This window comes from Triticum aestivum, chromosome 4D (genome assembly GCF_018294505.1).
Source record: "Triticum aestivum cultivar Chinese Spring chromosome 4D, IWGSC CS RefSeq v2.1, whole genome shotgun sequence".
NCBI lineage: Eukaryota > Viridiplantae > Streptophyta > Magnoliopsida > Poales > Poaceae > Triticum > Triticum aestivum.
Genome location: NC_057805.1, coordinates 213,802,377 through 213,828,983, shown reverse-complemented (window position 1 = coordinate 213,828,983; position 26,607 = coordinate 213,802,377).

Sequence of the window (26,607 nt, the reverse complement as noted above, 5' to 3'; positions counted from 1 at the left end):
AACTCTAAGAAGTAGCAGGCATGACAAACAAGCATGAATGAGTAGGCACATCAGGGCTCAAACAACTCCTACTCATGCTAGTGGGTTTCATCTATTTACTGTGGCAATGACAGGTCATGCAGAGGAAAGGGGTTTAGCTACCGCAACATGTAATAGTTGAATCGTTGTTGTCCTAATGCAGTAAAAGAGAGCAGGAGCGAGAGAGTAGGATTGTATCGGAATGAACAAGGGTTTTTTGCTTGCCTGGCACTTCTGAAGATAGTATAGTTCTTCATCGGTGTCATCGATCTCATTGCCGGAACAACATCTACTGAAGGGGGACAATTACCGGCAACAGAGTGGAAACACAATCAATGCAATGCAACAATATGATGCATGAATGTGACATGGCAATATGCTGTGATTTGAGCTAATGCAGCTAGCAACGATTTAAATGGAGTTGGTTTGAACACTAGATTCAAATTTGAACTCCACATGAGGCATTTCAAATACCATTAATTCAAATTGGCATATACAGTGGTTGTAAGTTGTTCAGACATGCATGAGAAAGCCATAGACATGCATGAGGGAGTTCAGGTGTTTGCGAGGTTGGTGCTATGGTGCACGGGAGGGCGAGCTGGTGGGCGTGCTCGGCTCCTGGGAGCACGGTGAGTTCGGTGACACACTCACATGCGAGCACCAGCGACTGTGGCGGCGACATGGACGGCAGCCGAAAGCTCACGGCTCCGGCGATTGGCGTGGCTAGAGCGAGCAAAAAGGCGCGGGGAGAAAGGGGAATCGAAGAGGAGCTGACGGTGGCGTCGACGGCAGTCTCAGTGGGCTCGGGGACGGCTTAGTGATGACGAAACGACGGCGGCGATCTCGGGCGGCCGACGATGAAGACGACGGCGGTGGCGACGTTCCAGGCTCTCCCGGCTCACGTGGCTCGTCGAGGACGAAGAAGACAACATGGCGGAGCTGTCAAACACGACGGGCGGTCGAGGGGACGGCGGGGAGCGCGTGGCCAGCGAACGGCGGCGACGGTGACGTTCAGTTTCGGAAGAGAGAGGCAGCAGAGGCGGGGATGAGGATGGAAGAGAGTGAGCGAGGGGGTCAGGGGGTGCGTGGCGTCTTCAGGGCGTCCCGGGGAAGCGGCAAGCAGGAGCTGGCGGAGAGCGGGCGCGCGCGGGGCGACCACGCACCCAGTCCTTCTGGCAGAGGAGGAAGATGACAAGGGGGGGCACTGGTGGGCTGGGCTGGCCACTTGGGCGGCAGGTAAGCGCCAGGTAATTCCTCTGCTTCATTTTTTTTAAATTGTTACTGTTTTCTATTTTTGTTCTATTTGTTTTGATTTAGTAGGAGTACTAAACAAATTTATTTGCTTCTGCAAATTATTGTATGGACTAGAGATATTATTCTAGAGCCCCACAATAATTTCCAAAATTATTGGGCATGTATTTCTTTTATAACAGAAATAAAGCCAATTCAAATACATTACGATTTAATTCAAATGCCCAAAATAAATATATCTGTGATTCCAAAAATATTGGTTTGAATTTTACCTCTTACCAATATGTTCACAAAGTAACAGGAACATTTCCTTGGACTCATTTGATGAGAATTAAATGTTGATTATTTTTGAACTGGTTTCTGAGGGTTTCAACAAACCTCAATTCAAGTTTCAGAAATTTTGGCCATGATGCATGAGTGCAGATGCAACTATTCCACTCAGGTATTCTAGGGCTGTGACAACTCACCCCCACTAAACAAGAATCTCGTCCCGAGATTCAAGACGTGAGGTAAGAAGACAGAGGGGACACAAAGCTAACACAATCTTCACCATCAAACTGCCCTGATCGAAGATATTGATTCATTGCATCATCTTGAACTTGACAACCTTGCTTTTGAGATCTTCACCCAACACGAGGACACAAGAGCGAGATAACTCTACAGGGATGGATCATCTTAATGATCACGTGATCAACTCACGGAACGAGACGTAGAAACATCTCTTGAGCTGAGGGACAAACACATATGAGGAGCGATGGAAAGAGGCAGGTGACGGAGGTTCAGATTAGTAGGCAACAATTCCATGCTTAGAAGATGGTGGATGGTTTCAAAATAGCGAGGAGATAATCGCCATGATTCCATAACGGGACACCTTGGGGTGACTCGTAGGATTTTCCCTTTAGTGGCAAAAAGAATTACTTTTGATTCAGAGATCATTGAAACTCCTTATACCAGCCTAAGGCAAATCACAATAATCATTTAGCGGAGTACGAAGGGATGGCATACCCGGACTAGAATGGATGATGTGGACTACCTTGTTGAAGATAACGCAATGGATGATTTTGCTTATCATTGGAAATGGATGGGACCCATGGTAGGACCACTTTTGAAGATGATCCTGACCAGAGATTACCGAGAAGGGTAGTCCATGGTAGAATGGCACAATGGCGGTGCAAACTAGGAACAAAATGCTATTTCTAGGAATGATTCTGGTAACTGGGAAATAACTCAACAGTCGAGAGTGATTCCACTGCTTGAATGGTTATGGTATAATCAAAGAAACTGAGAGCACAAGGATCCCTAAGGAGCAACTTCTAGAATAAGTCGCACGAAATCCTCATGAAGAAGATGGTCAGATATTTCAATCAAGATACTATAATGACAGATCTTCCGGCTAGGTGTGTCGGCCAGAACATCAACCTTGTCGGGACCTACATCATAGTTCTTGGAAAAGTTCCAACCATCATATCTGCCAGAGATTCAGATCTGGTTGGTAACGGAATATTTCAGACAGCATGTCCGGAAAAGAAAGTTTGCAACACAAACCGACGAGATGACGTTGCGAGATTCTCGGGAAATGAACTATGATAGCAAGCTCCAAAACATGAGCTGGTTCTTCTACATACATGTGAACACACTGTCCCAGACAAGCATGACCACGTAGTAGTCTTATAATAAAACACTACCGAGCTCAGGTGGGGAACCATCATCGAGGATAGCGAAGTCCTTGCATAAGTCTTGCTCTTAAGAAGGAACTTCTTCTCCTTGAAAAAATCAATCAGTGGCTTGGTGTGCTAGGGACACATATGGAATGAAGGTTGCAAGTCTCCAAACCACAGAATACTTCGCACGAATGCATGACTAACTTGGGATGATTCCAAAGGAAGCAAAACAAGCTTTCTCGAATTCACGGCGGCAACTTGCACCAAATGCACATGAATAAGAGGAAGTCGCTTCTTTCACCCAAACATATACTTCATGAACGGGGCATGAAGAAAATGCTTACACAAGTTTCCAACACTAGCTGGATGTTCAACACAAATCATGGAGGAGACAAAATGATGCTGATGGGCTCAACAGCAACTCATCGGAATTTCCATATCACTGGACTTCCACCATTATGTGAACAATGTGATAGTATTGGTCAGGCCAAAAGATGTAATGGTGTATGCTCGAGAAATCAACCACGAGTAAGACAACATTACGAATATCGTTGGTTCTGATTTGATTTGACGATAGCCCACACTCAAATCAAAGATTGGATAAGATAATAGTACCGACAACTGATCACGAGGATCAATCGAGGAAGATATCCTCTTTCTTCAACACACACCCCCAAGGATATCCCTTAGTGATCAACTAAATCGGACAAGCTTTCATCTTCCAACTCTCCAAGTTGTTGTTTAGCTTAACCAACCAGTTCAGGGTATCCAACACAGATTCTTGGAGAAGGTGTGATTTACAAGAAACCAACTTGATCACGAGCTCAACATAACAGTCAGGGGACAACCTGGTGATACTTCCGAGAAGATAATCGGAAAATCACGAACCACAGATATGTTACTAAGCTTGAGAATAATCTTGCTCTTCAGGGCAAGATGATATGATCAATCGAGCGAGGAATTAGCACAATCCTAACCCATTGATCGAAGAGTGCACCGGAAATAAGGGCTAGGTAGCACGATTAGCCTTAGGGTGATGATTCAATAACCAGCACGCTAAGAGTGAGAGTATTGTCCATTAACTACCAAGCAACGGGGTTGCTAGGAGTATTGACTTCACACATCACGATTCACTTGTCGGCATACCGGTTGCGACAACACGGAACCAAGGCATGAACAGTGATGGCAAGAAGTATCACTGCATCAAGAATTCATAAGAGATGGTGCAACTCTCATGACATTCCTGACATAAAGATGGTAACACTCCAAGGTAGAACAGAACAAAAGCTGGATTGGCATTTTGGTCTGCGGGGTACAACTGCTTTGACCCAATCCTAGAACTGGATGAGGTACTGGAGTTTGTTTCTCCTAGTCATTCCGGAATGGAATGGCTTGACGGACCACAAGAATAATAGGCATCGATGAACACGAATGCACAACTATTCCTGACTATCAATTGATAGACTAGGGTCGGAATATAGCTGAGGAGGGTCAACTCAAGGAACATATCACTTTCTGAGTTGTGGATGCATAGATTAGTATGTCAAACAAAGCTCAACATATTTCTTCCGGATAATCCATGCAGAAGAGGAAGGACTGGCGGATTCACAATTTTGAATGGAGAACTCATCAAGAGCACTCTGGTTGTGATCGTTCGGTTCAACGAGGAACTTCTGCCATAAGTAGTTCATGGTATTTGGAAGAAAGAAATACCACGGACCTCGAGGACTATCGCAAAGGTTACTAATATCTTAAGGGAACTAGCAAATACTAACAACATGAAGTAGGGTGAATCTCGGGTTCAAGAACCCAGGAATAGAATACCTACTAACTAATAACATCACGGGATGCTTTCGAGAATGATGGCCAGAATCATCACATGAGGAACACAAAACAGGGTAGATTACTAGGTGATCCTAACACCTAGGGTCATAATAATAGCTCCAACATATATGTCGAGGCAACAGAGTACCTCAACTCACCGATTAGTGTGATTAATCTGGCCCAAATGGTCATCAGGAACATGGAGGAATGATTGCAAGTGCATCAGACTATCTAGGAACCTGGGATGACTCGGGCAGCATAACGGCTGTAAATGCTCAAAAAGATTTGAGACATCCTGAAAAATAGTGGCATGACCACTCACCATCACAATATCAAGGTTCCGAGGCCAGCTATGAACATACGGAAATAGTAGAAACTGAACTGAGACTTGAATCCATCAATCCTATAAGTCTATGGATTAGCACCACGTCATCCTAGTAGATAGATGAGAAGGCCTAGTTCTTAATCCCCGTAGAAGAGGAGAGATTGACCCAGATCAGAAGGGCATAAGGTATAAGGAGTAAAAAGAGCCTTACGTTCCCTTCCCCAATCAATTCCCTTACATAACTAAAGCATTTCTAGACACAACTTCGACCAGTTTGGCTTGGTAATCCTACAGGCAGTCAGGCTCTGATACCAAAGCTGCCAGGACCCCGATTCCAAGTCACATCGATCTAGCCGGTAACACCTCATATCACTTTGCGGCCTCACGCACGGTATTCCCACGGGTGTCGCCTTACCATGGCCCGGGACCGTTTGCGCCTGTTGGCTCATGTATATGATAGTGTCGCTAGCATCCATATGACAGAGAACCCGGGCCGACATGACTAGTCGTGAACCCAAAGTGGCACTAACTTACGGGGACAGGCATACATGAATCAACATCGAGCATGTCGGTCAGCAGCGTGCGAGTCCGGGCTGTAGCACTGGCCTAACAGGACTCCGGTGAACCGGGCTGTAGCAGGCTAGGCAGGACTCCGGATGTCATCGCGTGACATTTCCCCGAAGGGACAGACACAGGAACGAAGTGAATCACATGCCGGCCAGTCAAGTGTTTCGGAGCAGTAGTGCTGGGCTAGCAGGACTCCGGTGAACCGGGCTGTAGCGGACTACTGTGGCTCATGGAAGCACAAGACTACATTTCCCCATAAGAGAGGCTACCAAGGATAAACAACTAGATTGTCGGATCCCACACATACCAAGCATTTCAAGCATACACACAATATGCTCGATATGTGTAAATACAACATGGCATCACAACATAACTCTACGACTCAAGTATTTATTCATTAGGCTCCGAGGAGCCAAGATATTACAAACATGGATCTCATGACCCAACATTCAGAGCATACAAGTCAAAGCACATGAGAAAGCTTAACATGTCTGAGTACAGACATCTACAAATGAAAAAGGCTGATAAGCCTGACTATCTACCAGATCCTGCCGAGGGCACAAGATCGTAGCTGAGGTATCAAGCTAAACGTTGAAGTCCACACGGAACTACTAACAAGACTGACGTCTCTCTGCAAAACATAAAATAGGCAAACGTGAGTACAAATGTACCCAGCAAGACTTACATCAGAACTAGCTACATATGCATCAGTATCAACAAAGGGGGTGGTGGAGTTTGACTGCAGCAAGCCAGCTTTGACTCAGTGGCTATCCTAAACTATGACTGCAAGTAACTCTTTTGAGGTGGCGCACACGAGTCCACATATTCACCATATCAATACACCACTATGGATCCGCTCCCGTCTCCCTACGAGAACGCCATCCATAGCACTCATGCTTATCTTGCGCATTTTAGAGTATCCACTCCAAGTTATCTATGAACTGTATAGGCAACCAAGTAGTACTTTACCGCGGACGCGGCTATTCGAATAGATGATGTTAACCCTGTAGGGGTGTACTTCTTCACAAACACTCTCACCACTTATCGCCGTTTACACGACATGTACTCGGCAACCTTCAGCGGAAGCCCAGCGAGGGTGTCGGCCATGGCGTACCTAAACACTCAAGCCTCTAGTCCAGGTTTATCGCCTATTCAGGTTCCATCCACAGGGAGTCCGGCCAAGGTTTCCACATACGGCCCCGAACGATGTGAGCAGGGTTCCCGAGACACCAAACGGGCGCCCGGTACGCCGTGCCACGTGCCTACCGCATCACAGTCCACCCCTCAGGTCAGGACTGCGCACGGCCTCCAGCATACTACAAACACCAGAAACTACTTGCAACTCCTGGACAGAGGACAAGGGTGGATAAGAAGCCGAGAGGGTCCATTGGTTTCGGGCCCAATGCATGGAAGTAGCTGAATCTTAAATCACACATACAGATTTCAGTGCTTAAGGACGGTTCCAATGAAACAACCCACCATGTACTCCTACATGGCCTCTCATCGATACCTTTACCAAATCGTGTTCACACACTTAGCTCACACCCAGTAGGACATGTTCACCACCATTCCAATTCATCGCCGATGAATCAGACCTGACTCAACTCTAAGCAGTAGCAGGCATGACAAACAAGCATGAATGAGTAGGCACATCAGGTCTCAAACAACTCCTACTCATGCTAGTGGGTTTCATCTATTTACTGTGGCAATGACAGGTCATGCAGAGGAAAGGGGTTCAGCTACCGCAGCATGTAACAGTTGAATCCTTGTTGTCCTAATGCAGTAAAATAGAGCAGGAGCGAGAGTGGGATTGTATCAGAATGAACAAGGGGGTTTTGCTTGCCTGGCACTTCTGAAGATAGTATAGTTCTTCATCGGTGTCATCGATCTCATTGCCGGAACAACATCTACTGAAGGGGGACAATTACCGGCAACAGAGAGGAAACACAATCAATGCAATGCAACAATATGATGCATGAATGTGACATGGCAATATGCTGTGATTTGAGCTAATGCAGCTAGCAACGATTTAAATGGAGTTGGTTTGAACACTAGATTCAAATTTGAACTCCACATGAGGCATTTCAAATACCATTAATTCAAATTGGCATATAAAGTGGTTGTAAGTTGTTCAGACATGCATGAGAAAGCCATAAACAGATTCTTCATATTTTTCTGATAATTATACATATATAAATTATCTCATTTGGAGTTACGGTTTATTTTCTATGATTTTTAGAAGTTTTGGACATTTTCTGGAATTTCTGAATTATCTTAAATACAGAAACTATTTACTGCGTCAGCATGACATCAGCATTGCGTCAGCAGGTCAACGGGGCACGGTCCAGGTCAAACCTGACGTGTGGGGGCCACACGTCAGTGCCACAGGGCTGTTTAGCTCGCTGACCGGTGGGCCAGGTCAACGGCCACGTCAGCAGGGTCAACTCTAACGCGTGGGTCCCGCTGGGTTAATCTAAACTAAACAGGAAATAAAACCCGGGGTTAATTAGGGCGTGGGGCCCATGTCTCAATGGCTGTGGGGTTGGTTAGCGGGGTTATTAGCATGTGGTTAGGTGCTAATGAGGACGCCACGTCGGCCTCGCCGGAGTTCGGCCGGCGGTGACCAAACCCGCGGCGGCAATTCGCCGGACCTACGCTACAGGCGGCGGATGGATGTGCGGAGACCACCAGGATGAAGCCCAGGCTCGGCAGCATCCAGTGGAGGCGACGAATCGACGCGGGGTGGTCGGAGCTCGCCGGAACGGGGCTCGCGGCGGCGCCGGAGTTTGGGTGTTTGCGGGGTTGGTGCTACGGTGCACGGGAGGGCGAGCTAGTGGGCGTTCTCGGCTCTTGGGAGCACGGTGAGTTCGGTGACACGCTCGAATGCGAGCACCAGCGACTGTGGCAGCGGCGGCGACATGGATGGCGGCCGGAAGCTCACGGCTCCGGTGATTGGCGTGGCTAGAGCGAGCAAAAAGGCACGGGGAGAAAGGGGAATCAAAGAGGAGCTCACGGTGGCGTCGACTGCAGTCTCAGTGGGCTCGGGGACGGCTTGGTGACGACGAAATGACGGCGGCGATCTCGGTCGACCGACGATGAAGACGATGGCGGTGGCGACGTTCCAGGCTCTCCCGGCTCGCGTGGCTCGTCGAGGACGAAGAAGACAACATGGCAGAGCTCTCAAACACGACGGGCGGTCGAGGGGATGGCGGGGAGCGCGTGGCCAGCGAACGGCGGCGACGGTGACGTTCGGTTTCGGAAGAGAGAGGTGGCAGAGGCCGGGATGAGGATGGAAGAGAGTGAGCGAGGGGGTCAGGGGGGTGCGTGGCGTCTTCAGGGCGTCCCGAGGAAGCGGCAAGCAGGAGCTAGCGGAGAGCGGGCGCGCGCGGGGCGACCACGCGCCCAGTCCTTCTGGCAGAGGAGGAAGATGACAAGGGGGGGGGGCGCTGGTGGGCTGGGCTGGCCACTTGGGCGGCAGGTAAGCGCCAGGTAATTCCTCTGCCTCTCTTTTTTTTAAATTGTTACTCTGTTCTATTTTTGTTCTGTTTGTTTTGATTTAGTAGGAGTACTAAACAAATTTATTTGCTTCTGTAAATTATTGTATGGACTAGAGATATTATTCTAGAGCCCCACAATAATTTCCAAAATTATTGGGCATGTATTTCTTTTATAACAGAAATAAAGCCAATTCAAATACATTATGATTTAATTCAAATGCCCAAAATAAATATTTCTGTGACTCCAAAAATATTGGTTTGAATTTTACCTCTTACCAATATGTTCACAGAGTAACAGGAACATTTCCTTGGACTCATTTGATGAGAATTAAATGTTGATTATTTTTGAACTGGTTTCTGAGGGTTTCAACAAACCTCAATTCAACTTTCAGAAATTTTGGCCATGATGCATGAGTGCAGATGCAACTATTCCACTCAGGTATTCTAGGGCTGTGACATCGCCGCGCCGCCCCTATACCCAGCGGCGTGCGGCTCGTCGTCTTGGGCACGAAAAGGCCGCTCGCCTGGCTCCGATTGTAAGAGTCTCGTGGATGCTCGCGGGCCGCGCCTCCGACGCCATCCGTGGCGGCCCCGTCGCCCACCCGAGCTGGCACGGGCGGTTCGGCTCCAGATGAACCGATCGCTGTGATCGCCTTCTTCTTGGGAGCCATGACGATGAAGAAGTCGATGCGCTAACTCTTAGACCAGATTTTTCATAGCTTGCGCCCCCTACCTGGCGCGCCAAAGATGTCGGGGGAAACAACACCTATGGGATCCCGGGGAATCCCTTCTAATGTTGGTGGGGCGTGGAGGTACGCAGAGAGAAGGTCTAGAAGATCAACGCGAGGGGATTTTTACCCAGGTTCGGGCCGCAAACGATGCGTAAAACCCTAGTCCTGCTTGTTTGTGTTTATTTGGTGTTCTTGAGCTCTTGAACTAGCTGCGGTGCATGCCCAGTCCAAAAAGTCCGAATCCTTCCTCAGTACGCCTCGGGCCTCCTTTTATATGTCAAAGGGGTTGCCACAGTGGCACACAGGAGGTGGAAAATATCTACAGTGTACAAGTCTATCACTTGGCACCGTAGGACAAACGCAATTAATGCGCTACCGACGTGCCCTCTTGCTTTATCGGGGACGGCAAAGAAGCTTGTCCCGTCTGTCGCCGCCTCGCCTTGCTTCGATGCGCATCCAAGGTGACGAAGCATGCACCTATGGGATCCCGGGGAATCCCTTCTACGGTTGGCGGGGCGTGGAGCTGTGCAAAGAGCAGGTCTAGAAGATCAACACGAGGGGATTTTTACCCAGGTTCGGGCCGCAAACAAATCGTAAAACCCTAGTCCTGCTTGTCTGTGTTTATTTGGTGTTCTTGATCTCTTGAACTAGTTCGGTGCATGCCCAGTCCAAAAAGTCCGAATCCTTCCTCAATACGCCTCGGGCCTCCTTTTATATGTCAAAGGGGTTGCCACAGCGGCACACAGGACGTGGGAAGTATCTACAGTGTACAAGTCTATCACCTGGCACTGTAGGACAAACACATTTAATGCGCTGCCGACGTGCCCTCTTGCTTTATCGGGGACGGCAAAGAAGCTCGTCCCGTTCGTCGCCGCCTCGCCTTGCTTCGACGCGCGTCCAAGGTGACGAGGCATGCAGCGCCACGCTGGCTGGCTGCTGAGTTGGTGCAGTAACAGGGTCTTCACGAAGATCTGCATGCCACCACGCAGGTGCTTGGCTAGATGGCATAGAAGTTGCATGCTGCCACGCATGCGCTTGCCTAGTTGGCGGGTTGATTGCCGTGTCGGCACGGGCGTGGGGCAGCGGAATGTTGGTGGGTGCGGGCCTGGCCTCGGCCCCGTAGAAGCCCCCTACAAGGGTCTTGCCGGGGTCTCGCGGGCGTCCCCGGCAAGGATCTTGCCGGGGGTCTTCGTCTGTCCCCGGCAAGGCTCTTGCCGGGGATCTTCGCCTGTCCCCGGCAAGGCTCTTGCCGGGGGCCTTTGTCTTCTGGTTCCTATTTAGACTCGCAGGCCTTTGTTCTTCACAAAGATCTACATGCCACCACACAGGTGCCCCTGAGTCTTGGTCTTGACGTTGTCGGTGGTGTCAGAACTCTCAGGCTCAAGGGTGGCGGCCTTGCTGGTGTCGGGCAAGTTGCCCCGGCAAGGCTCTTGCCGGGGCTATGTAGGTCGCCCCGGCAAGGCTCTTGCCGGGGATCTTCGCCTGTCCCCGGCAAGGCTCTTGCCGGGGGCCTTTGTCTTCTGGTTCCTATTTAGACTCGCAGGCCTTTGTTCTTCACAAAGATCTACATGCCACCACACAGGTGCCCCTGAGTCTTGGTCTTGACGTTGTCGGTGGTGTCAGAACTCTCAGGCTCAAGGGTGGCGGCCTTGCTGGTGTCGGGCAAGTTGCCCCGGCAAGGCTCTTGCCGGGGCTATGTAGGTCGCCCCAGCAAGGCTCTTGCCGGGGGAAATCCATCTTGTCCCTTTGCTCTTTGCGCCTCTGGCTTGTGTACTGCCTTGGCAGTCTTGTATCTTTCCTTCCTCTGCCCCACCAAGCATGGGCGCAGGTGTGGCTAAGACTGCCCGTGCACAAGTAATGGGGTACAGAAAGGCCCCTACTTTTGTACACCGACACCACAACACTTAGTGAGTGAGGTAGTTGACACGGCACATGAGGCCACTAAGATTTCTAACGACTTACCCTCTACTCCGAGTGTGTTTTCCCTTATGGTGCTAGGTCTCCAACATGATGACATGCCTATCCTTGACGAGTCCATACCTCCAATGGAGACGACGATGGCCATGGTGGATGACGATGCACCCCGCACATGGTTCCATGAAGATAACGATGGCCACAACTTGGTCTTCGACACCTCACCTACAACACATGAGCGATGCTCCAAAGGTAACATAGGTGACGATGTTTCTCTTGTCCCACTAGTGGACTATCTTACCAATGATTGCTTGCATGAGGAACAGGCAGCAACCGGGACCAATGCCCCTCTTTGAAGGAAGTTCGACATATGGCTCTCTCTCCCTCGCTCCCACCCCTCTCTCCCACCTCCTCTGAGCTCCATGGCGATTTCTAGGCTAGATCCCCATGGGAGGGCTCCTGCATTGGGATTTTGCACCGGGCCTTGCCCTAGCAGATCAGGTGAGAAGAAGGTTTGGATCCACAGTCCATTTTCCCCCTCTCGAGACTCCAAGGAATTCTTTTTGGTGGTCTCTTTCTCTTCGGCCTCTTTCGTTCTTTTGGAGGAATCGGTTGGCATTGCATTGCAATGTTGCATTGGGGGTATTAGTTCTGGTTTTCGTGTATCCAAGATCAATGCCCGTTCTTTCAAATTCCCCGTGGCCAATAACAAGGTGGGGCATTTCATTCATCGCTTGCGGGACAGAATTTGGCCGGATTTTGTTTGCCACTTCCATCTCTTTAATGGTCGTTTTGCACCCGCGCCGGTTGTGACTTCATGTTGGCATGCTGATCAAGAACTTTAGGATATTTCTGCTCGTCGTCCAGTGGCCATTAAGCCTTCTCTCAAATTTTTACACTCTAGTTCTCAGAGAGACTCAGGCTCTAGTATGATTCTGGGCAAATTTGGCTTAACCTCAATTGATCACATGCGGTTTTCTAATGCTAATGCCGCTGAGGCATCAACATCTTCGGCTCAAGGTTCTTTGGATCATCAAGGTTTCCCTATGAAGGATTCTTCTCATTTTGGCACAGATTCTTCGAGCCATGGTTTTTCTGTTCATCCTATTGGACAATCTGTTCGTCCGATCTCCGACAGCACTAATCAAGCTGCATTAATTGAGCATTTTTTACGCTTGGCAAAATTAGAGGAGCACCAGCCGGTTAATTTCATTAAATTGGGGGCTTTTAATTGCCCTCTGTCCAGCCCGTATCCGCAGCTTCCTCAATGCTTCTTGCGCTCGGCTTTCAAATATGCCCCCACGCATACCTCTTGGCCCGCTTTCCTTTCGGCCCGACACAAGGCGGATTGGCCCAAGCTCGTTACTCGGCTGCAGAAATTTTGGACTTATCAAATAATTGGTCAGTTCTTTGCCCGCGCTGTCTTCAATGGGGCCACCACAAGAATTCTTGCCATGCTATGTTGATTTGCATTAATTGTTCGTCACCAGGACACAAGGCGGTCGATTGCCCGTTAATGCCTAAATCTCGGACCTGCCCTGTGTTGCACGATCAATTTGATAACGACGATCTGGGCAAAATACTAATCACTCTGGCTGCTTACCTATTTCCATCGACATGCCTAACATACGCAGCAAGAGGGCCACCGTTCGATGCTCTGCCTGTGGCTACTATGGACACGTGGAACGATCCTGTCTAAAGTTGCGTTATAACAAAAAATGGCAATGGAAGCCCAAGAATCCGCAGCTTTCCATTCCTACCCCCACGGTCCATCTTCTGTCTCGGTTTCCATCACACCGCAGCAGCGACCAGTGTCGTCACAGTTACAGTCTCCACCACCCACCTCCGCCTCCCTGCCCATGGCGAACTACCCACTGAATCCGGTGCCGTTCCTTCCTCCTGGCTTCGCCGTCGAGCCTGGTCCGGCGGATCGCCTGGTTCGTAGCGGGATGGTCGTCGGCCCCATTGCGCCGTTCAATCATGACTTCCTCGCCATTGCCGAAGCAAGTCACTACGTTCCTCTGCATCATCGCGCGGCCATCCGCACCATGGTTGAAGGTCTGTTACATGAATCCCAGCTCTTCACAACTGAGTCCTCTGATCATCCATTTGGCATTGGCATCTTTGGGTTTGCGGATTCATTTATGCGTGATACTGCGGTCGCCACCCCCATTGAGCTGGAGGAAGAGGATCTACTCATCACGTCCGTGCCGCATAATGAAGCTCTAAATCGTTGCACAACTTCTTTTGGCCCCGAGGTATGGCTGATGTTCTTTGGATTCCCATATGACTACCAGACAGATTACTACATCACAAAAGCTTTGGGTGGATATGGTTCCCTGGTCAGTTGGTACAATCCCCGCCAAGATAGAAGGTATATCCTGCTCAAAGCTCGTGTTCTTCGACTTCGTTTGATTCCCAAGAGTTTTGTTATCTGGCAATTGGGTGGCGCACGTGACTGTTGGACAGTGCAAGTTACAATTCTCCGCAGCAATGACTGGAATGGATTGCTCCCTGAGGTTCTTGCTCCTGGTGAAGAACCACCACAACCTGACGGCAACCCCCATCCTCTTTTTGGACCCGAGCTCACAGCCGAGCAACTATACCAGCAGCAGGTACACAACTGGTTGGTTCAGAACAGCGTCCCTGCTGCTGGAGACGCTAACCAGGGCAATGGGCCTGGACAGAACAATGCTGCCTGGGGTGCCTGGCCTGCTCCACCTGCACCACCACTGCCGCAGCTTCCCCCTCACTTGGTGAATTATCAGGCCTGACTAGCTGCACAAGGTTTAACTGTCCAACATGGTATTGTGCCTGACGACAATTTGTCTGATAATGCTATGGATGCCTGGCATGACACTTTCTCTGCTTCTGATGATAACTCTGAGGACTCTGCACTGATTCTAGTCCCGCTGTCTGCACCTGTTTACCAGCAGCATACTGCTCCTGAATCTGTTACTATCTCTGTTGCTCTGCACCACAGCGGTATTCAGTTTGGGCTGTCAGCTGAAGGTTCTGAACTGATCAACCTACTGTTGAATGATCCCATCCCCCGCCAACAGCTCAACACCTACATGTTTCATGCTCTTCGCCCCATGATTGCTTCCATCGGTCTGTGGAGTGCTAGTTACGGCTTAAGGCCTAACAACATGGATCTTGAGGTCATTGTGGCTTCTGATGCTTCTGGGCTCACTTTCTCTCACTGCCATACTGCACCCAATGTGCCTGCCTATGTGACTATTGAAGAAATCCATGACGAGCCCTTACAGAACACTTTGTCCGACCAGCAGAACCAGATGGAGGTTGTGCCTGCCGCTCCTGCTACATCTCCTGCTAGCCCAGGGCATGTTTCTAGTCCGCTTGCTGACAGAATTGCTTCTGATCCACCTGGACTGGCTGTCGTTAATGCTATCACCCTGTCGTCCGGCCCTGTGATCACTCATGGTCGTCGCACCCGTCCCGCTGCTCCCATCTCCACTACTGAGGTGCGCCGTAGCAACCGCTCCAACAAGTACAATGGCTTCAAAACACAGCAGGTAACTAATGCTCGCCCTGTGATCTCTCGGGTCAAACCCCGGCTGGTACCAATTGGATCATCGTCTTCTGCTGAGGTTGCCCAGGATGAGATCTTACCACCCACCCCAGTTACCGTGCTTCAAGATATTGGCATCAACAGGTGTGCGATCCCTCCGGCGGAACTGTCTGAAGATATTCTCAATGCTGCACCTTTGTCAGTTCAGGGTGCGTCTCAGGAGATGGACACCGTTTCATTGGAGCCTGAGGATGCGTCTGCTGCTCGCAGGTCTTAATTCCTTGCTTTCTTCATGCCTCCGTTGATCAACTGGAATGTTCTATGCTGGAACATCCGTGGTCTGAACTCGGATGATAAGCAACTTGCTCTGAATAATGCGGTCCGATCTAGTGGGTGTTCGGTTATCTGTCTGCAGGAGACTAAAAAGACTACTTTTGATTTAGCGTTCATTAAGTCGTGCTGTCCCAGAAAATTTGATAAATTTGCTTTTGTTCCCTCTCAAGGGGCCTCAGGGGGTTTAGTTACTATTTGGAAAAGTTCTGTCTTCTCTGGTGATGTCATATTTTCATCTGAATTTGCTCTGGTTATCACCTTCACGAGCACCTTATCAGCTCACTCATGGTCTCTGGCCAACATTTACGGGCCATGCTCTGGTGATGCTCGTCTGACGTTTACAAATTGGCTTTATGATCTTGTCACCCCCCACGCAAGACTGGCTTTTACTCTGTGATTTCAATTATATCAGAGCCCCTGACAACCGTAACAAGCCTGGGGGCTGCCCGAATGACATGTGCACGTTTAATGATATAATCCGCAAGCTGAGCTTAATTGAACTGCCCATTAAAGGCCGATCGTTTACTTGGAGTAATATGCAGCAGGACCGCCTCCTCGAACAGTTGGACTGGTTCTTTACTTCGCTCCATTGGACTAACGCTTACCCTAACACCATGGTTAAACCCCTCGGTAAGCCTGTCTCGGACCACGTGCCTTGTCTAGTTTCCATCCAAACCACTATACCTCGTAGCAAAGTTTTTAGATTCGAACCATACTGGATTCTGCACCCTGGCTTCAATGACATAGTCCACGCGGTTTGGAATAGACCTGTTCGATCCCATAATGCTGCGACTGTTCTTTGCCGTAAGTTCAAGGCGCTCCGATATGCCCTAAAAAATTGGAGCAAAAACATCTCTCGACTCTCAGTTGCCATCACCAACTGTAATGAGACCTTGGCACAATTAGATGAGCTTGAAAACAATAGAGTTTTGACAATCCCGAAGATGAACTTCCGCAACATACTTAAGAAACATCTCTTGCGTCTCCTTAATTATCAAAACATATACTGGAAGAAACGTTGTACCATCCGTTGGATCAAATTTGGAGACGAAAATACAAAGTTTTTCCAAGCTGTTGCCACTGAACGGTTTAGACGCAACAACATTGCTAGTTTCAGAAATGACGTGGGAGAAACTATAGATGATCACGCTGAGAAAGAGGCTCTGCTTTTTCAAACTTATATTGACCGCCTGGGCACTTCTCGACCAACTGAAATGCGGTTTAATCTCCCTGACATCATACAACGTCATGCAAACCTGGACCACCTGACTGATCCATTCACACATGCGGAAATTGACGAAGTGATTAAAGATATGCCTTCTGATCGTGCACCTGGTCCGGATGGGTTTAGTGGTGCATTTCTTAAAGCTTGCTGGCCTCTGATCAAACATGATTTTTATTCTCTGTGTGACCAATTTCACGAAGGTAGTCTGGACCTCACAAGTATAAATGATGGTTTGATTACTCTGATCCCAAAAACTAACTCCCCTGAGACGGTTAATGACTATAGACCGATCACACTCCTAAACTGCTGTCTAAAGCTGATTACCAAACTCCTTGCCAATCGTTTACAGCGTGTCATCCTGCAAATAGTTCATAAAAACCAGTACGGTTTCATCAAAGGACGCACAATCCAAGACTATCTCGCCAGCGCCTTCTAGTACATTCATCAATGTCAAGCCTCGAAGCGAGAGATTATTCTTCTTAAGTTGGATTTCGCCAAAGCTTTCGACACGATCGAGCATGCCCCATGCTTAACATCATGAAACACATGGGCTTGAACGACAAATGGCTGTCTTGGATTGGTTGTATTTTTTCCACTAGCAGATCTTCTGTGTTGCTTAACGGGGTTCCTGGCCGACAGTTTCATTGCCGTACGGGAGTACGCTAGGGTGACCCACTGTCCCCCTTGATATTTGTCCTTGCTGCTGACCTTCTCCAGGCTGCCATTAATGATGCCTTCCGACAAGGACGAATCCAACCGCCCTTCCCATGTGCAGGTCAAACGGAATATCCGGTGATACAATACGCAGATGATACGATTCTAATAATGCTAGCTCGCCTGCAACAAGCTGCCACTATGAAAGGGATGCTGACTGATTATGCTTCATCGATTGGCTTGCGAATCAATTTTCATAAGTCCGCACTTATACCAATCAATCTCTCTGCTGAAGCAGCCACTACCTTTGCAAGTCTATTTGGTTGCTCCGTTGGGACGATGCCGTTTACATACCTTGGACTACCCCTTGGTACCTCCAAGCCCACGATCCTAGATCTCATGCCGCTGGTTTGCAGTGCCGAACGCCGTCTCACCTCCACCATTGCAATGATGTCGTATGGAGGGAAGCTTTCTTGGCTTAATGCTACTGTTACCTCGTTCCTCATCTATGCCATGTGCATGCTTAAGTTCCCACCAAAACTGATTGAGATGCTCGACAAGATCAGGAGGAGATGTCTTTGGACCAAGAAATCTGAGCAAGGTGAGAAATACAACTCCCTTGCTGCATGGGAGATGGTCTGTAAGCCCAAGAAACATGGAGGTCTTGGGGCCATCAACATCAAGCTGCAAAATGAAGCCTTGCTAATGAAATTCCTCCATAAGTTTTACAACAAGGTGGATATTCCGTGGGTGCAGCTCGTGTGGGACGCCTACTACACCAACAAGATACCACATGATGTGCCACCGGTCGGCTCTTTCTAGTGGCGAGACATCTTGAAACTCACTCCAATCTTCCGCGGCATCTCACAGGTGCAAGTGGTATCTGGCACGTCTGCGTTGTTTTGGAAGGATCTATGGGGACAAGATGTACTCCAAAACACACACCCCCATGCCTTCTCCTTCGCCACGCATGAAGATACTTCCATCAAGGGGTTCTTGGAGACCATGTCGCTGGCTGCGGCTTTTCACCTACCGCTCTCGCCACAGGCTTTGTCCGAGGTGCGAGATATCCAAATGCTCTCCCTGCACATGAGCCCGACCACTTCCATTAATAATGTTTGGCACTATATTTGGGGAAAGACGAAGTACAGATCAAAAGACTACTATCAATATTTCTTCAGAGACGCACATGCCCACCCCATCTTGAAATGTCTTTGGCGTTCACATTGCATCATGAGGATCAAGTTCTCCGGCTGGCTCTTATTTCATGACAGGCTCAACACACATAACATGCTGAAACGACGCCACTATGACATCGGGGATGATCACAGTTGCCTCCTTTGTGGGGGCCCAGATGAAGAGACGGTGGATCATATGATTTTTACGTGTCCTTTTAGTCAAGCCTGTTGGAGTCAACTAGGGATCATCTGGCCGAGATTCAACTGCCGTCTACACGTATTGCAAACCACCAAGGACTCCTGGAGCGGCCCTTTATTCCTTGACATTTTCCTCGTAGCAGCTTGGAGCTTATGGAAGGAAAGAAACAACACGCATTTTAGAAGGGTGGACCCTTCCATCAACTCCTGGCTTCGGAAGTTCAAGGAAGATTTTGGACTACTATAGCACAGAACCAAGAGGGCTCACTCTGCACTCATAACTTCCTTCTTAGCTTATCTTTGACACATGAGTAGTTTCTTGATATACATACTTGGCTTGTATCTTTACTTTCACCTCTGACCATACCCACAAACCCTTGTGTGGTTGGGTCGAGTTGCTTGTAAATATGATGTAACTGTGCAAAGTATCTTCTTTATATATGAAAACACAGTAGGAGCCTCTCCTACTGTCCTTTCCATAAAAAAATGATTGCTTGCATGATGTTGATCCACCTATTCCCATGCTTCATGCTAGTGCGACTTCTTCATGTCATGACTTACCAATTTATGATGAATATGATGATGAGCATGTCGATTTGCCTAGTTGTGATGCTATGCTCCATAGGATATCATGTGAAAATTCTTTTGGTCACATCATGTTTGACAACCCTTTAAACTTGTCATATGCTATGAGTGAGATCTCCCATATTGCATCATTTCAATCCCAACATAGTAACTATGTGATGACCCACAAGTATAGGGGATCTATCATAGTCCTTTCGATAAGTAAGAGTGTCGAACCCAACGAGGAGCAGAAGGAAATGACAAGCGGTTTTCAGTAAGGTATTCTCTGCAAGCACTGAAATTATCGGTAACAGATAATTTTATGATAAGGTAATTCGTAATGGGTAACAAGTAACAAAAGTAAAGAAGGTGCAGCAAGGTGGCCCAATCCTTTTTGTAGCAAAGGACAAGTCTGGACAAACTCTTATATAAAGGAAAACGCTCCCGAGGACACATGGGAATGATCGTCAAGCTAGTTTCATCATGCTCATATGATTCACGTTCGTTACTCTGATAATTCGATATGTGGGTGGACCGGTGCTTGGGTACTGCCTTTCCTTGGACAAGCATCCCACTTATGATTAACCCCTCTCACAAGCATCCGCAACTACGAAAGAAGAATTAAGGTAAACCTAACCATAGCATGAAACATATGGATCCAAATCAGCCCCTTACGAAGCAACGCATAAACTAGGGTTTAAGCTTCTGTCACTCTAGCAACCCATCATCTACTTATTACTTCCCAATGCCTTTCCCTAGGCCCAAACAATGGTGAAGTGTCATGTAGTCGACATTCACATAACACCACTAGAGGAAAGACAACATACATCTCATCAAAATATCGAACGAATACCAAATTCACATGACTACTTATAACAAGACTTCTCCCATGTCCTCAGGAACAAATGTAACTACTCAGAAATCATAATCATGTTCATAATCAGAGGGGTATTAATATGCATAAAGGATCTGAACATATGATCTTCCACCGAATAAACCAACTAGCATCAACTACAAGGAGTAATCAACACTACTAGCAACCCATAGGTACCAATCTAAGGCTTTGAGACAAAGATCGGATGCAAGAGATGAACTAGGGTTTGAGAAGAGATGGTGCTGGTGAAGATGTTGATGAAGATTGACCCCCTCCCGCTGAGAGGATTGATGGTGATGACGATGGTGACGATTTCCCCCTCCCAGAGGGATGTTTCCCCGGCAGAACAGCTCCGCCGGAGCCCTAGACTGGTTCTGCCCAGGTTCCGCCTCGAGATGGCGGCGCTTCATCCCGAAAGCTTCCTTCTGATTTTTCCAGGGAAAAAGACACCTTATACCAGAAGATGGGCATCGAAGGGCTTCCAGGTGGCCCACGAAGCAGGAGGGCGCGCCCTCCACCCTCGTGGACAGGGTGTGGTCCCCCTCTGGTGCTTTCTTCTCCTAGTATTTTTAATACATTCCAAAACTGATTTTCGTGGAGTTTCAGGACTTTTGGAGTTGTGCAGAATAGGTCTCTAATATTTGCTCCTTTTCCAGCCCAGAATTCTAGCTGTCGGCATTCTCCCTCTTCATGTAAACCGTCTGCGTTCTGGGAACGGGGGTCCCCAGACTTGCCTGCCTGCGGCCCACGGCGTGGCTGCTGCAGCGGCCTGGTACGGCCCATCTTCACCAACAAACACTCAAGACCCTCGCGAGGGGCCAAGCCTCGCGAGGCGCACGACACAAGACCTCCTCAGGGGCGGCCTCACTAGGCTGGCTCGCGAGGAGCGGAGAGATCAAGGCGAGGGGCACCTCGTGAGGTTCCCGTGACGTGAGCCATGACGACCAAGGCCAGGCGGGCGCTAGCGGGCGCAAAGTACCCGTTGCCTCTTTGGTGCTAAAGGGGAAAGCGCAGGCGAGGAGTCCCGAGGCATCAGGCAAAGGTTTCCATATCGGTGCAACGAGACCAAGATCAGCAGGACGGCAGGACGGAGGTCATCGCAGAGCCCACGACGGCGTCACCACCAGAGCCTTTGGCAGGCGATGACCACTGTTTGTCAGGATAGCTTGTACTAGCTGTCCCCCTTCAAATTGGCCATTGTGGGATCCCCTCCCGCCTAATATTTGGGGAGAGGACCCGGGCCTCTATAAATAGGACTAGCCACCACCTTAGCAAGACAGATCATTCGGATCACCACCAACCACACAAGCTCACCGAGCTCAAGAACACCTCTCCTCAGGAGGTTGTTCTTCCCTTGTACTCGTTCATCCTCAGCCTACAAGGCAATCCACCAGACCACACTAGAGTAGGGTATTACACCACATCGGTGGCCCGAACCAGTATAAACTCTTGTGTCCCCTGTTCTTCGAGTTCGACGTGCTGAGCTTTGAGATCGTGGTGAGCGAGCGAGCTAGGGGAGGGAGAGATCTTCGTGTGCACCCCAGTGTTCGAACCTTAAGGGTTTTGCCGGAACCCGAAATCCGACATTTGGCGTGCTAAGTAGGGGTGCGCTGAAGCTTTCCTTCCATCGATCCATGCTCCACCACCTCCACGCTTTGTCCCCATGGCCGGCGTTGCTCCTCCGGCTGGGACAACGGACGCCCACGACGGCGCCAGGGGGCTCAGAGTTTTTGCCCCTGCCTTGCGGCGGGTACAATGGCCGCCCAAGTTCAAGCCAGAGATGCCGCCGTGTTACGACGGCGCGGTGGACCCATCGGCCTTCCTGCTGGCATATGAAGAGGCCGTCCTGGAGGCTGGGGGCGACGACAAGGTCATGGCCAACTGGCTTCCCATGGCCCTCGCTGGTGCGCCGCGCGCCTGGCTGCTCACCCTCCCGGGATCCTCAGTGGCATCTTGCGAGGAGCTGCACGGCCTCTTCGTCGCGCGCTTCGTGCCACCGGCGCCCCTCGCCGTCGCAGCCCTCCTCGGCGGCTCGCAAGCACTGCCCTCGGACCGTCACACCAAGCAGTTCTTTCGCCAGATCGGCGCCGCTTCCGTGCAGCAAGGAGCTCCCCCGGGTTGGGCGGCGCCCGAGGCTGACCTCACCTTCGACTTGGGGGATCACCCCGTCACCACCGTCGGCTAGGGCGTGCTCCCAATGCTTTGCACGCCCACCATCTGCAACGTAGCTGTCACCAAGACCCTCATCGACGGCGGCGCCAGCCTCAACGTGCTCTCTGTGGAGGCTTTTAGCCTTCTTCACGTACCACTCGAACGGCTCCGCCCCAGCAAGCCCTTCTCCGGGGTCGGCGGCGGCTCCGCCAGCCCCCTGGAGCAGATCCGCCTTCCTGTGACCTTCGGCACTCGCAACAACTACCACACCAAGCTGATCGACTTCGACATCGCCTGCATTGGCCTCCCATACAGCGCATCCTCGGGTACCCGGCTCTGGCTCAATTTATGGCGGCGACCCATCCGGCCTACAACCTCATGAAGATGCCCAGGAGCAAGGACGTCCTCACCGTAGTTGGAGACACCACGGAGGCTTTGGCGGCGCTCAAGCTTGCCCTCAAAACCGCCGCAGCGGCACGCCCGGCCGACGAGGCCACCCCTGGAGCTAAGGAGGTTGCGCCAACAAAGAAGAAGCAGTTGTTCACTCAAGATCGGCCCGAAACTAAGCAGGTGTCGGTCGAGGAAGATGGGTCCTCAGGAGCCACCTTCACCATAGGCGCCAACCTTGACCCGGACCAAGAGGAGGCATTGATGAGATTCCTGTGCGCGAACAAGGAGGTATTTGCCTGGGAACCCAAGCAGCTGGTAGGGGTCCCAAGGGGGGTGATCGAGCATCACTTAAGGGTGTGCCCCAACGTGCGCCTGGTGAAGTAGAAGGCGCGGCGACAGTCTACGGAGAAGCAGTCCTTCATCGTCCAGGAAACCCGCAAGCTAGAGGCAGCAGGTGTCATTCGTGAGGTTTGGTACCCGGAGTGGCTGGCGAACCCCGTCGTCGTGCCAAAGAAAGGCGGGAAGGAGCGCATGTGTGTCGACTTCACCAACCTCAACAAGGCATGCCCCCAAGACCCGTTCCCGCTTCCGCGCATCGACCAGATTGTCGACTCCACCGCCGAGTGAGACCTGCTGTGCTTCCTGGACGCGTTCTCGGGCTACCACCAGATCAAGATGGCAGTGGAGGATGTGGACAAGACGGCCTTCCTGATCCCGTGTGGGGTGTACTGCTACACTTGCATGCCGTTTGGGCTGCGCAACGCAAGTGTGACCTTCCAATGGCTGATGCACATCGCCCTAGGTCAGCAGCTCAGAAGAAACGTTGAAGCCTACGTTGACGACATCGTGGTAAAATCTCGGGAGGCGAGAACTTAGATTCAGGACCTAGAGGAGACCTTCGCAAGCCTGCGCCAGGTGGACCTGCGGCTCAACCCAGAGAAGTGCATGTTCGGTGTTCCCTCCGGCAAGCTGCTGGGCTTCCTCGTGTCCCATAGGGGGATCGAGGCTAACCTGGAGAAGGTCAAGGCGATAGAAGACATGAGCCCACCACAAACTCTCAAGGAAATGCAGAAGCTTGTGGGCTGCGTGACCTTGCTAGGGCGCTTCATCTCCAAGCTAGGGGAGCGTGCCCTACCATTCTTCAAGCTGATGAAGAAGAAGGGCCCGTTCGAGTGGACCCCGAGGCCGACTTGGCGTTTCAAGAGCTCAAGAGATACCTGAACAGCCCTCCGGTGATGGTGGCGCCTCGCCCTCTCGAGCCCCTGGTGCTTTACCTTGCCGCCACTCCCTACTCCGCTAGCGCAGCGCTAGTGGCGGTTCGGGAAGAGCGCCAAGCCAAGAGTCCGCTGCGCCGTGCCGCACCTCCAGCTGGGGCGATACGGCACCAGGAGGACACCACAAGGGCTGCAACAACGCTAACGAATGATCAGGCCCAGCAAGGCGGCGTTCTCGGGCCTGCAGAGGCCCCAATGAGCGACCAGGCTCTTGGGATCCCATCACCTCAGGAGACGCCCCAACCTCTGGCAAGCGCAGGCTCCATCGACGCTCTCGCCCTGGTCGAGCACGTAGTGTACTTCGTCAGCACGGTACTGCGGGATGCGAGGGCACGGTACCCCATGCCTCAGAAGCTCTTGCTCGCGCTCTTGGTGGCCTCACGTAAACTGCGTCACTACTTCCAAGGTCGCCCAATCAAGGTCGTCTCGGCCTACCCGCTGGAGAGGGTACTCAGGAGCCCCAACGCTGCTGGAAGAGTCGCTGAATGGAACATCGAGCTGCAGGCATTCCAGCTAGAGTTCAGCACAACCAGGGTCATCAAGGGAGCCGCGGTCGCCGACTTCGTGGCAGAATGGACTGACACCCCGGAGCTTGAAGCAGGCGAGGACCGATCCCTCTCGCCAGGAAGTGAAGCGCCAGATGGCTGGGTCATGTATTTCGATGGCGCGTTCGCACGCCAGGGTGCGGGGGCTGGAGCAGTGCTCATCTCGCCCACTCAGGACAAGCTCTACTACACCGTGCAGCTCTGCTTCCAGCAGGGCGAGAAGGTCTCCAATAACATCACGGAGTACGAAGGCCTCATTGCTGGCCTTAAGGCTGCGGTCGCCCTGGGGATGAAGCGCCTCACCATCAGGGGTGACTCGCAGCTCCTCGTCAACTTCTCCAACAAGGTATATGAGCCGAGGGACGAGCACATGGAGGCATACGTCGCGGAGGTATGCAAAATGGAAAAGCAGTTCTTGGGCCTAGAGTTGCAGCACGTGCCCCGTGGCACCAACAAGGAGGCCTACGACATCGCCAAAAGGGCATCTAAGCGCCAGTCTTCGAAGAGCGGCTCTTCAAGCCTTCGGCAGCACCACCGCTTTCAGGGCCGGCGCCGCCTCGGGAGGAACTCCCCCGGCCACCTGCCTCGGGAGCCCCGGCCTGCGGCCCGACCTCGGGAGCGCGCCTGCTCCTGGCGCTCGAGCCTCGGGAGGGGTGCTGGACCAAGGAGTTCAAGGAATACCTGACGCAAGGGACACTGCGGGAGAAAGAAGAGGACGCGGAGCGCGTGGCCTGACAGGCTACAACATACTACATCCAGGATGGTGAGCTATACATGAAGCGGCCAAATGATGTTTCCTTGTGATGCATCTCCGGGGAACAGGGGAACGAATTGCTAGCTGACATACACGGCGGAGACTGCAGGCACCACTTGTCGTCACAAACCCTCGTCGGCAAGGCGTTCCGCAGCGGGTTCTAAAGGCCTACGGCACTCAACGACGCGATTGAGCTGGTGAAGTCCTGCGAGGCCTGTCAATTCCACGCCAAGCAGATCCATCAGCCAGCTTAGGGACTCCAGACCATCCCGCTTTCGTGGCCATTCGCGGTCTGGGGGCTGGAATCCTAGGCCCGTTCCCTCGAGCGCCTGGGGGCTACCGCTACCTCTACGTCGCCATCGACAAGTTCACCAAGTGGGCAGAGGTGGAGGCCGTCCACACCATCCCGACCGGGTCTGCAGTTAAGTTCATCAAGGGCTTCGTGAGCCGGTTCGGGGTCCCCAACCGCATCATCACCGACAACGGCTCGCAACCCACCAGTAATCTCTTCAAGACATATTGTACTAACCTTGGAACGCAGATCTGCTACGCTTCGGTGGTGCACCCCAGGACCAATGGCCAAGCCGAACGCGCCAACGCAGAAGTCCTGAGAGGCCTCAAGACTAGGACCTTCAAGAAGAAGCTCGAGGCCTGAGGCAGGGGCTGGCACGACAAGCTCCAGTCCATGCTGTGGTCCATCCGCACCACCGCCACCAAGCCAACAGGCGAGACCCCGTTCTTCCTTGTCTACGGAGCAGAAGCCGTTCTCCCTCACGAGGTCAAGCATCGCTCCGCGCGGGTCCTGGAGTTTGATGAGACGCAACAGGACGCCATGCAGGGGATGGACCTTGTGCTGGCGGAGGAACGCCGCCGTGAAGCCACGCTCCGAGCGGCAAGATACTAGCAGGCGCTGCGACGGTATCATTGCCGCAGCGTCCGCTCCAGGACACTCGAGGTGGGCGACCTCGTCCTAAGGCGGGTGCTCTCCTGGGAAGGGTTGCATAAGCTCTCGCCCTTGTGGGAGGGCCCGTTTAGGGTTGCCCATGTCTCCAGCCCTGGCGCCGTGCGCCTGGAGACGCAGGATGGGGTCCCCATCCAGAACGCCTGGAACATCCAGCACCTCCGGAAGTTCTACCCATGAAGCAAG